The sequence below is a fragment of the Lonchura striata genome, chromosome 29 (genome assembly GCF_046129695.1).
Source record: "Lonchura striata isolate bLonStr1 chromosome 29, bLonStr1.mat, whole genome shotgun sequence".
NCBI lineage: Eukaryota > Metazoa > Chordata > Aves > Passeriformes > Estrildidae > Lonchura > Lonchura striata.
The window spans coordinates 5,238,272-5,250,781 of NC_134631.1; the positions used below are offsets into that span (position 1 = coordinate 5,238,272).

General features: G+C 51.0%; 1 protein-coding gene across 1 annotated transcript in view; it reads right to left on the bottom strand.

The window, feature by feature from the left end:
* Positions 1–12,510, bottom strand: part of LOC144247624 (uncharacterized) — a 1,666,419-nt gene that overhangs the window by 937,108 nt on the left and 716,801 nt on the right. The gene's annotated exons all lie outside the window — the stretch shown is intronic.

Consider the following 12,510-nt stretch of genomic DNA (forward strand, 5'->3'; position numbering starts at 1 on the left):
AACGCGGGGAGCTGCGAGTCTGCCTGGCAACTGGTGAGTCATCAGCGCCGCGGGCTCTGATTGGCTGAGCTCTGCCCGAGCCCTGGGGCTGCAGCACAGAGGGGACACCCTGCTCCAGGGGGGATGTCCCACAAACGGGGGACCCATTAAAGGAACAACAGGAAAGTGTCTTTACAAACAGATGCTCTGAAGCTGCTCGGAGATAGGGCCAGGGACCTGTTCATAAGGAAGTGACAGGAGAAGCCATCGGTTTCAGGAAATAAGTGATGACACAGACTGCTGCTCAGACAAGGTCCTACTCTATTCATGAACTTCCAGAAACATAAAAAAGCCTTAACAGAGCCATGAATATCGTTTGCCATACAGAAGTGGGGCGCATATGAAGGGGGTATATAGAAGGTGGATTGGGAAGTCTGTACCTCTCAAGTGCTTCAGCCAATGAGGAAAGCAGAGGGAGATGTGGCCAGGAGAATTAGGATGAAAAGGAGGCTGTGTGCTCCAACAATTGGAGATATCCCATCGGGAATGTCCAATGGCCTTTCCCATTTTTGAAATGAAATTACTTCTACAGGACTCCTCTGTCTGCTTTGTGGACAGAATTCTCTGCTGATGTCAATTTTTCCACACACCCTGGGGCCCATCCGGAATTCCTTCCACCCTCCGGGGTGGTGGGCAGGGAGTGCAGCTGAAGGTGCCTCACCCACTTTGGGTGATCGACTCCCTTGGCTGGCGGCAGCACCGGGGATTGATTGGGGACCCGGGAGTGACCAGGAGACAGACGAGTGACACATCAGGGGGTCTGTGAAGAGTCAGCAGGGAGAGAGCACTGAAAATCTCATCAGTGAGTGCCCTGGGATCCTCGGGGAGTGAACATGGCAGGGCACCCATGGAAGGGAGAAAAGGGAAAGCCAGGAAGGGGGTCTGGCCAAAGGGATGATGATCCCAAAATATCTCTGAAGGGTCCCTTGGGAGAATACTGAGGAAGTGGAGAAGGGATTTGGACAACAGGGGATGGATGGTGTTGGTGTGCTGGGAAGGGATCAGGTGAAGGGGAGTGTGCAGCAATATGGTTCAGGCAAGAAGCAGCAGGAGGAATCTGTGTGGTAAGAAAAAGGATGATAGCAAAGAGGAGGAAGAGAAATATACTCTGGATTGGGATGTTTTTCCACAGAGTCTTAACCTCACAATTTGCCAGCTAATATTTTGAATTCCCAGTTGCCCAAGACAGGAAAAGCAGGAGGTCAGGATGCCAGGGGTTTCTCTGCGGTGGCAGCGGCAGCACCGGGCGCAGAGGTGCGGCACTGGGAGCACGGGCTGGGGCCTGTGGGGAGCTGCGGGGCCGGGCCGGGGCTGTGGGGCAGCCGGGGCTCAGCGCCGGGCGCTGCCTGACCCCACCAGCCCCGGGCAGGGCCGGCAGTGGCCCCCGGCCCCCAGGAGGCTGCGGGACGCCCCGGCCGCTGCCCGGCCCCGGGGAGCTGCCGGCCCTGCCCGCCGGGGGGGCCGCCTTTGGACACTGCGGCAGGACAGGCACCGGCTCTGCCACACGGGCTGGGCAGGGACCCTGAGCACAACGGGGAAAACAAAGGAACAGCTGGGAAATGCAGAGTGCACATGGAAGGATCAGGATTTGCTGTTCAGGATTTGCTTTGGGTCCCTGCAGAAAGGAAAGGTTTTGCAGAAAGCTCAGCAGCTCTCAGAGGATGAGCACCCACAGGCAGTGACCGGGGCTGCAGGAGTGGCACAAGAAGGCCCTGCAGCACTTGGGCACAAAGGCACAGCAGCTGAAGGCAAGAAGGGATGAGCAAAAGGCCAAGCTGAAGGCATAGGCCATGGCAGAGTTCCCACAGCCCTGAGGGATCAACCCCAGGGCCCAAGGGGGCCCCAGCACCCAGGGCATGACGGGGTCGGCCACAAGCACCTGGCAGAGGCATTGCCCTCCTGGCCAGGGCAGAGCCCACCCAAACAGCCCCTGGGAAGGAGTCAGGGCTCCAGCTGCAGCCCACAAGGACACTGCAAGCACAGACAGCAGCACCCTCAGCAGCAGCAAGTCCACCCCTGCATGGACATGGATTGGCAGGGCGCTCTGAGCTCCCATCCCACCGGGGACCCACCACACTGGAGCCCTGCAGAACATTCAGGCTGGGTCTGCATCCAGAGGAGGCCTCTCCTGATGGACACAGGGGCCTCTCCATCCACTCGGAATCTTACACCTAAGGGGGGAAAATTGTAAAGGAATGTTTAATTATTAAGGGAATAAATGGGAAAGCCGAGCTGGTATCATTTGTTCAATTATTATTACAAGCTGTGGAGGATAGATTTGAAATAAACTAATTTCTTTTTCTTCCTACTGTGATTGTAATTAACTAGGAAGGAATTTGATGGTGGCATTGTAATATTGTAAAAAGTGATACAGAGGCTATTGCTGCTGTACCTTTGGGTCAAATGTCTGGCAAGGCCTGTGCTGAAGGGAACCCAGAGGTGTGGGCAGCCCCAGGGAAAGAGGGAAAATTTGATGTGGAGCCTCTCCAAATTACTTGGAAGCAACGAGGACAAGTGGTGTCTAAAAGCAACACCCTGTTCCAGGGGAGGGAAGGAAGGGCTCACAGCCTGGTATGGAGTCCCTGCTAAAGGCAGGGCTCTTGGAGCCAGGGATGTCTCCCTACAGCACTCCTATCCTGCCAGTCAGGGAATCAGATGGCTCCAATGAGGAGGACAAGAACAAGTGCTAGACAAAGCCCTGTGAAATGGCTGAATTTCCTGGCAAAAAACATCTTTTGAGTATCTGGAAAAAGAAAAAGGCAAATTGAGAAGAAAATGGTTAAATATTTTGGAAAGATTTGGACTGAAGATTTCTGGTGGATTTACCTAGAGAGGGTCTGGGCAATCTAAGAAGTAACATATCCCAGCACCAAAAAGGACCTGAAACAATTTTGAGGATTAATACAGAATTACACAGCCTGGATTGAGGATTCTCTGTCCCAGCCAGAACATTGTAGGACTTTTTGACAGCCTCCATGCTGTGGTATGGACAGGAGAAAGAGAGCAAAACTTCAGAAAATGAAAACCTAAAAATATTGATTCTGCAGCTGTGGCTCTTCCAGACTCAGAAAAGAAATTGGAATTGTAGGTGAATGTTAAACAGGGCCATGCCAAAGGAATTCTTGGGCCAAAATGTTTCGCCCAGTGGCCAAAGTGGCCTCATTGCCTGCAGAATTGTGCAGCCACAGCTTCAACGGGAACCGAGGCCCAAAACCTGATGACAACAGGATCTCCAACTGTTCCAGTCTGCCATCAAGTTCAAGCTTTGATCACCAAAAGAGCCTCGCAATGGATGAGCAGTGCTCGGTTATTACAGTGTGAAACTTGTTCAGTGGCACAGGAGGATTCAGAACTGAGGACAGGGGAAGGGTTTAACCCAGCCTCCTGTTTGAACAGCCCACAGAGGGGCTGGGAAGAAACCCAGCACTACATTCAAGTGACACAGCTCCAGACCCAGCCTGGGGGAGATTCAGGAGACATTGCCTGGCCTGAGGCAGAAAATGTCTTGGTGGATGGCTCTTCAAGGGCAGCAGAAGGGAAAAGAGTTCCAAGACACGCTGTTATTGAGGAAAGGGAATCAGACAAAGCGCAGGTTACCCCCATGGTCAGCTCAACCAGCACAGCTGTGTGTGCTTGTAAGAGCCTGGCACTGAAATGCCCTGAGCAGGAAGGCTTCAATATCTTCTGGTGACACCATCTCACCTAACAGGGGGGCAAAAGCAATTCTGATTGCTCAGCAACCACTGGATCACTTATTAGGGTATGTCTAAAAGACATCATTCCAATAAAAGGGATTGTGGAAGCAACAGACTCAGGAAGCAGAACTCATTTTACAGGAAAGATCCTCCAGGGGCTTATGGAAGCTTTAGGAATACAATGGGACCTCCGTAACCTCTTGGCAACCCCAGAGCTCAGGCTGGGTACAAAGAATGAAAGGGGAAAGAAAGAAACACCTTTGGAAGCTGGGGATAGAGACCAAGATGCCATGGGTATGGTTTTTGCCATTGGCTTGGGCAAGAAGAAGAGCCAGACACAGGGCACATATTCAATTATTTCCCCTTGCAATTGATATCAGGAATTCCTTACCCTGGTAATTCTCCACCTAGTGCAGGGTGGGGATAAGGGATGCACATTTAAAGCAGTCTGTGGCCAGAATCCTGTCTCTGGTGCAATCTCTCCCCCAGGAAGCTGGGCTGGCACAGAGCCTGCCTTGGCACTTTGCTGTTGCCAACATCCAAGCAGGACATGGGCTCTGCCTAAGGAGTGCAAAGCAGCACCACTGGTGGCCAAGTGGCGTGGCCCATGCCAAGGGGCCCCGAGGCCAGAAACAGCCGCCAGCACAGCTGAACACGGGGGGACCCCTCAGCCTGGGCTCCAGGTCTCTGCAGCCCCGGAGATTTGCACTTCCCGCCTGCAGCAGGAGGATGGGAGGCCCCCCTGAGCCTGCACTGAAGGCAGCGCAGCAGCAGCCAGGGCTCCACAGCGGGGCAAGGCCCTGGGCCTGCCCACACCTCCTCTGCTGAAATCCTCGGCCTGGCCACCCTCCTTGGGCAGCTCCAGCCACCGGGGCCAGCCCTTGCTGCCACTGCTGCAGCTTCAGTGCTCGCTGGGCCTGCACTGCCACAGCTGCTGGGGACACACCGGGACAATTCCACTCTGGCTCTCACTCACACTCACACACTGCCCTGCCTGCCAGTGCATTCCTGGAAAATAGACCAGCTCATAGACTTGAGCATTGTTAACCTTTGATTTCTCTACTCAGGCTTGCTTTGCCTTGGCCTTGGGGAAAGAAATGTTAAAGGTTTTGTTAAGGGATGTTACACCACTCACTGGAGATGAGTTTAACATCTCAACACACTGGGAATGGCCCAAAAGACACCCACAAAGACAACGACCAGCAGCAAAACATCAACCCCAGCAGCAAACAGCAACCAACACCTACCCCAGACACTGCCCCCGGCAGGGCTGCAGACACCTGGTCTGCAGAAGGCTGAGAAGGAAATCCAGCACTTCCCACCTCATTAACAGCACAAGCAAAGAAATCTGGGTCCAAGAGGAAACCAAATACTAAAAACTGCATGACTTGAAACTACAGAACATTAATCCAATCTATTTAGATTGCTTGAGACTGCACAACTTTGGGAAAAACCTAGTAAAACCCACATATAATGGAACGATATTCTCTGCACACCCAGGTTATGTGAGGATGGAATGATTTCTGTTACACATCCTGGCCAGAATCAAGGAATGCCTTGATTCTAACACTAAAAAGAATAGTGAAGTTTTTCTTTTTCCTAAAGTTTCAGTGCAAAGTTTATAGCATTAGAGTATTTTTTTAATACTCATACTTCTACATAGCTGGTTATGTTTGGGTAAAGGAGGTAAGAATCAGTTTTTCTTCCGAGGGGAAGTAGAAAAAGCTGAATTACCTCGGGATTTTTTGTCTATGTTTGTGCGTAGCTGTAAAAGATTCCAAAATTTTGATCTGGGTTTTTCGAAGTTCACCTTTAGGCTGCATCACTAGAAGAGATTTAAAGGTGACCCCTAAACTCTTAAGCAGGCAGCCAAGAGAGGAGCTTCAGAAATGCAAATTAACACTGCTGGGGCAAAGTGGGGACAATGTACCTGGCTCTTCTTGCCTGGGGCAGGAATTGGCTGATTCCCTCTGCCCCTCACCCCAAGCTCTGCCTGCTTGCACAGATGGAATTTGCACAGCTTAAGGCAGAGCCCATGCTGAGGATCTCTGACTCTGCAACAGAAACGGCTGAAGCTGCAAAGGGAAACAGCAAATGGAGAATGTTGGGAAAACTTCACTAAAATAAGGGGGGGATCATCCCTCTGCCCACTCCAACATCTGCTGTCCCTGTCTGTGCTGTACAGGGTGTATCAGAGCACTGGGGTTTTTCCTATAACAAGTTCAGGGAGGTCAGCTGGAATTCAAGTATTTGAAGACGGAATAAGAAAAAAACACTCAGTTGATGCAACCTTAGCTTGCGGAAGCACCCGAAAATGGGGAAAAGTATTGAATGGCCACCAGAACAAATCCTACAACACCATGGACCAGCCACTGGGAACCCAAACCAATTCCTATCAGGAGACAGATAAACCATTTATCATTTCAATACCATCATTTGATTGCAAGCTGTCCTTGAAAGAAGAACCAACCAGACAGCTCCAGCTCCTGACCTTCCTGCCGACCAAGCCACTGAAATGAGGAACACAACATTTCACCAGGGGATGGGATAAGATTATCTGTCAGCAGAAAAAAGCAAGAGTTTGTGGAAAACTAAATTTCTCAAACTGCTGCAAGGAGATGACAAAGGAAAGGTGCTGAAAAAGATAACAAAGGAAATAGGAGAGCAGTTTATGTATTGGTCCAAACATGGAAAGGATGGGAATGGGGCAGGCTTTTGTGGCTCCCAGGCACACCAAGGGTTAAAGGAATGCTGCTTCTCCTCTTCTGTGCTGCAGCAACTCTCATCTTTTTACCATGCTCCACACCTTGGCAGTGCAGCTCATCCAGCAGCTGAGCCAGGGCATGCAGGTGGCAGCCAGGCCTCCTGATCCACAAACGGCTACAAAAGGACAGGGAATGAGGGCACCGAGAATAATCCCAAAAACAAAGAGGACCCGGGAAGGACAAAACAGAGTCAAGGAGTGAATCTGCCTGGAGATAGGGCCGGGCACTTGTAGAGAAGGGGAGAAACCATCAGTCCCAATAAATGTTACAAATTGACCCAGACAGCTCCTCAAAGTCCCGCTACATTCCCGAACTTCGAGGAGAAGAACAAAGACTTAACAGAGCCATGAATATCGGCTGTTCTACAAAAGGAGGGTGCACATTAACGAGGACAGGCTCCAGGCGCATCGGGAAGTCGGAACCTTCCAAGGAACTCAGCCGGTGGGCAGAGGCAGAGGGAGATGCGGCCGGGAAAATGAGGATAAAAAGGAAGCTGCGGGCTACGAGCACGGCAGAGAGCGCACGGCAAATGCCCCACGGCCTCTGCCCCTGCTCGGCAATAAAGTCACTTTGACAGGACTCCTCGCTCTCCGCCGGGCACACAAACCTCCGGCGACGGGAATTTCCCCGCCCGCTCCCGGCCGCGGGGCAGCCCCTCTGTCCTACCCACAGCAGCCGGGCCGAGCCAGCGCTGCTCCGGCAGCGGCTCCTGCCCGGCCCCGGCGGGAAGGAGACCGCGGGCAGCCGCTCCCGCAGCGCCCTCAGCCCGGGGCCGGCACGGGCCGGACACGGCACCGGCGAGCCGCCGGAGCCCCCGGCCGCCCCCTCCGCCCGCAGCCGGCCCCGAGCCCCCGCAGAGCCCAGCGCGGCTCCCACCTGCGCCGGGGCCGCCTCCGAGCTCCGCCGCCGCCGCCTCACCGCGCTCCGGCCGCTGCCGCCGCTGCCGGGCCCGCACAGCCGCTCGGCCAATGGCGGCGCTGCGCGGCCACGGCCGCCCTCAGCCCGCCGCCGGGGCCGCGCCGCGCCCCGCTCCCACCAATCAGCGCGCCGCAACCGCGACTGACGGCACCGGCGGCCAATGGCAGCGAGCTCGGGGCGGGCTCTGCGCACGGCCCCGCCTCGCCCCGCGCTCTCGGCGCCCCCGGGCTGCGTGAGGGGAAAGCCGGAGATGAGGAACAGCCCCGGCACGGGCCCGGGCCGAGCCGGGATTGAGCTGCCCACACAAACAAACTTCTCCGCGCCTCCCGCCACGGCTTTCCCGGCCCTGCGCCTCCCGTGCCTCCGCCTCTGCGGCAAGCCCAGGAGCCTCACTTCTCCTGCCCCTCGTTAGCGCATCAGTGCTTCGCTTTGATTTCCCCCGAAAAGGGAAACCTGCCCCAAGCCCTGTGGGTGGGTGGGGCAGGGGAGAGATTTCTGGCGGAAAACTCCAAAGACTCGGAGCAGGAGAAGGAGAAGTCAGTGCAGAGCCTTAAATGCAGCTTTCCCCACGCCTCCCTGCTCCCAGCTGCACCTCCTCCCCCGGCAGGGCAGGAGACAGGGAATGGGGCCATGCTCAGCTCATCCCCCGGGGCTTCTCCCTCTGCTCAGGGACAGGAGTCGTTCCCTGCTGCACCCTGCGCTCTCTCCCGGCCGAGACTTCTCCAGGAACTTCTCGGAGCGGAGTCCATCCCCTGGGCACAGCCCCCTCCGAGTGCTGCAGCGTGGGTCACTGTGCCACGGGCTCAGTCCTGCCAGGACAGGCTGCTCCAGCGGGGCCCCTCTGCCCGCGGGCTCACAGCCTCCTCTCAGGCATCGCCGAGCTCCAGCCCGGCTCCTGCAGGGGCTGCAGGGGATCTCTGCATCCCCATGGACCTGCAGGGGATCTCTGCATCCCCAGGGACCTGCAGGGGATCTCTGCCTCCCCATGGACCCGCAGGGGATCTCTGCATCCCCATGGACCTGCAGGGGGATCTCGGCAGCCCCATTGTAATATATGTTATGGAATAATTCGTGCTTATGTAAAATATGCATCAAGTCAGTTGTGCTTGTAGAAAGAGATTCTTAAAGTTTTAAATGACCAGTGGCTGCAGCCGGGGCTGGAGAAACCACTGTTGGCAGAGAAAGAAAGACCTAATTTACAAATGAAAAAAGGTAGCTTGGTGCAGAGATGGGCCCTTTCCGGGGACAACCCAGGAGACACCCAACGTTTAACCCCTGGTCTGCCGGGGAGCCAGAAAACCGTGTCTCATTCCCATCCTTTCCATGCTTGGACCAATACAGAAACTGCTTTCCTATTTCCTTTTTTATCTTTTTCAACACTTTCCCCTTGTCATCTCTTTGCCAACATCAGTCTGAGTAATTTAGTTTTCCACAAACTGCTTTTTTTTCTGCTAACAGATAATCTGATCCCATCCCCAGGTGAAATGTTGTGTTCCTCATTTCAGTGGATTGGTCGGCAGGAAGGTCAGGAGCTGGAGCTGTCTGGTTGGTTCTTATTCCGAGGACAGCTTGTAATCTAATGATGCAATTGAAAAGATAAATGGGTTCTCTGTCTCCTGATAGGAATTTGTGAAAAATGGCAATCACTTGGTTTTTAGAATTTTAAAAGTTTAGTAATAATAAAATGGTGAAAAAATAGGAATATAATTAGACTGATAAAAATTTATAGTTAGGACAATTACAAGACAATAAAAAGGAAAGAATATCTGAGGTCCAGATGCTCTCAGGCACTTAAACCAAGAGGAATGTACCCTGTGAATGAAGGAATCACCCCTAAAACAATACACTGTTGCATATTCATATATCCTTCATGGTTATGCATACATTCTATTTGAAACAAAAAACTCTGTCTGTTTTATGTCAACTGCTTTCTTTAATTCCCACGGGGTCTTCAAGTCTGAGCAAGGCGTGAAGAAATCAGCTTCTTCTAATAAGAAAACCATAAATTGCTCTTCTCTGGAGAATTTGCATGTTCCTTGAAGAGAGTATCTCATTCCTTAAACCCCCCCCAACACACACATACATAGTTTCTTTTTTACTACTAAAGCTTCATTTTATCTACAAAGCTACATTTACCATACTGTTATATGTAGCAGATATAATTGGTGCCATTTCTAGCACGATATATGTGATATTGAATATTTGTTAGATTTGTTAGAACACTCTAACACTCTACACGTTTGTATTAGGATTCCCCCCCACCCTCGCAGGTGAGACCGGGTGTATATTGGAAACTGATTTACAAGTAAGAAGGTGCGGCTCCCCAGGAGATGGGCCATGGCTGGGGAGATACAGGAACCCCCGGTGCTGATCCTTGCCTGAAGGACCCGAGATGGATATCATGGAAATCCTTGGGCAGACACAGGTGAATGCAGCGTTCCCTCCCGTAAATTTCATCAAGGGATTCAACAAACTCCAGACACTGAATTGTTCTCCCTCATCACCAAAGCAGAAAATCTTATTAACATGTGGACTCTGAAGAGAAGAAAAGACTGATTACTGAAATCTTGGCCTCAGGCAGAATTTTCCCTATAAAAACCGCTTGTGCCAGGATGGAGGTGTGTGGGCTTAGAGGAAAACCTTTGCTGAGGCTGACCTCTTTTTTGCACACCCAGGGCTGAACCCGGGCTCCGCTCTGTTCTTTCCTTGTGGCTGGCCAGGTAGACTTTGATTGCAAAAGAAATATTTTATTTTTTCATATTAATTTGGCTGGACAAATTTTCATTTATAACAGTTGTAACACATAAAAGGAAAAATCCCCATTCCTTCCACCATCCCATCCTCAATACATTACCCCACCAGTTAGTTTTTAACACTGGTTTCCCATTTTTGGATTGGTGTCTGGGTTGTTTTTTTCTAGGATGACCTCCCCGTTGTCATCTATTTTCAACAGTCTGATATATTAAACTTTCCACAAACACCTCTTCATTAGCCAATATACAGTCTAAAGCCAGCCTATTCTGGTACACTGCAATTTTTCCCCCTTTTTCCTGCAGGTACTTAATTTGGATGGGTTATAACAGTGGCTGTTGACATGGGTGTGTGTAATAAAAAGGAACTTTGGTTTCTTTCCGTGTAACACTTTCTGTAGCATTTGTGACACGATCTTGCTGCTATCTCAGAAGGGAAAAGACAACAAATGAGAGACAGAAACAGGAATGACAGAGGTCTGGCTTGGCTTATACCCCCACCTCCCCTGCCTGTGGGGTTGCTGCCCACAGCAGGTACGTGTGATCTTCTCACTGGTGAGTACAGTGCTCAATCCAGGCTTGCCCTCTGTTTCCCTTGTCACTCCTTCTTGCTGATTTTTCTATGCAAGTCCTTTTCAACGCTCCTTTGGTGTGTTTTGGTGTTGCCCATTTTAGATGTGATAGTCCATTCCTCACGTTTCTTCACAAGTCCTCTGCCTCTGTTTCCCACTTTCTCTAACAACCTGAATACCACCTTCTTTCAACTACTCAAAAAGTCCTTTCTCTCACAATACCATTCAACACAATCCACCTGTCTCCAAGGAGATAAAGTAAAGCTCAAAATAAACAATCTACATTATATATACTTCCATTAATCTACATTTACTCACTTTTCTTTTTCACTCACTCTCACATACAAGGTACCTTTTGCTTTCAAACAGTCTACATTACATATCTACACCCTGAATGCTCATGGAATGTTAATCCATCAACCCAGCAGGTTTAATCCTGGATGTCTCTCAACCCAGCAGAATTTTAGGTGTTACTGTTTTCCAACCCCAGATCCCCTTGGACATTTTTAACCTTCAGTCCAGCTGTGTTGTCCAACCCCAAATCCCCTTGGGCATAACCTCAATCCGCAACCCTGAGTGCTCTTGGAATGCAAATCCCCCAAATCCTTCTCTGGAAGGAGCCCCCAGAAAACAAACCCCCACGGCTCCTCCCCACCCACCTGATTTGGGAAGAATTTTCTCTGAGAGAAGTGGAAAAGAACCTGTTTATTTAACAAACGAAACACTCCCAAGCACTAAAAAAAATGAACAACACCAGATGACAACAAAACTCTTTCACCACTCTGAAGAGATGACAAATCCAGGAAGTCTCTCCTGGGGGTGGTCGCCCAGGTCTGGGTGCTGGGGATTGCTCTGGGCACTGGGGATGGCTGCTGCAGATCACAGAGCGCAGGCTCCCGGTGCTCCTCGGGGTTCCCAGGTCCCAGTCCGGAGCAGGTTGGATGGTATTCAGAAGAAGGAAAGCGAAAGAAACAGTCCAGGGAAAAAAATGGAATGCCTAGTTAAACTAACTAACAGGAAAAAGCAAAGGCAAGAGCGGAAGCAAGAGCAAGCAAACAAAGCCAGCAAAAGCAAGCCAAGCCAGCCCACACAAGCCTCTTGTGGAGAACAGACCATGGGGGGAGGTGAGCCAGCTGATAACAAGACAAAACAAACCTTCACTTTCAGAGTCAGTTCTGAGAGCACAGAACAGAATATCAAACATGAACAGAACCCACGATTGGGGATACAAACGCCAGAACCTCACCCTGGGACACCTGGGTTCCCACATCAGCAGGAGACAGTTCCTGACAGTCGAAGGGTCAGCGGCAGGGTCCTCATCACACCCGTTCCTTAAATGTTATCTGGCCATGCAGACGGTTTTAGCTACTTCCACAAGTACTTTAAATCAACATCGGCTGTTTCACAAATACCTCTGAGTTATTACTGTCAGTTAGTTACAAAAATAAAAGCATTAGTTGTTATTTCACAACTACAGCTACTTCTGCAAAAGTTAACATTCTAATGCACAACACATGGCATCCACATCAATATTTTGTAAAAGCAAAACTATCATGTATGTTTTTCACACTGTACACAAACTAAACTATCAGCCATGAATGATGTTCTGAGGATATGAGCTACACAGGGGCCAGGGCATTGGCCACAAAAAGCTGACAAATTATACTACAGCAAAAGCAGTTAAAAGTGATTACAAACTGTACTGTATCAAAATCGTTGTGATTAAGAATAAGTTGCAGAAGTCAAGACATAAGAGCAAAAGCCACCAACT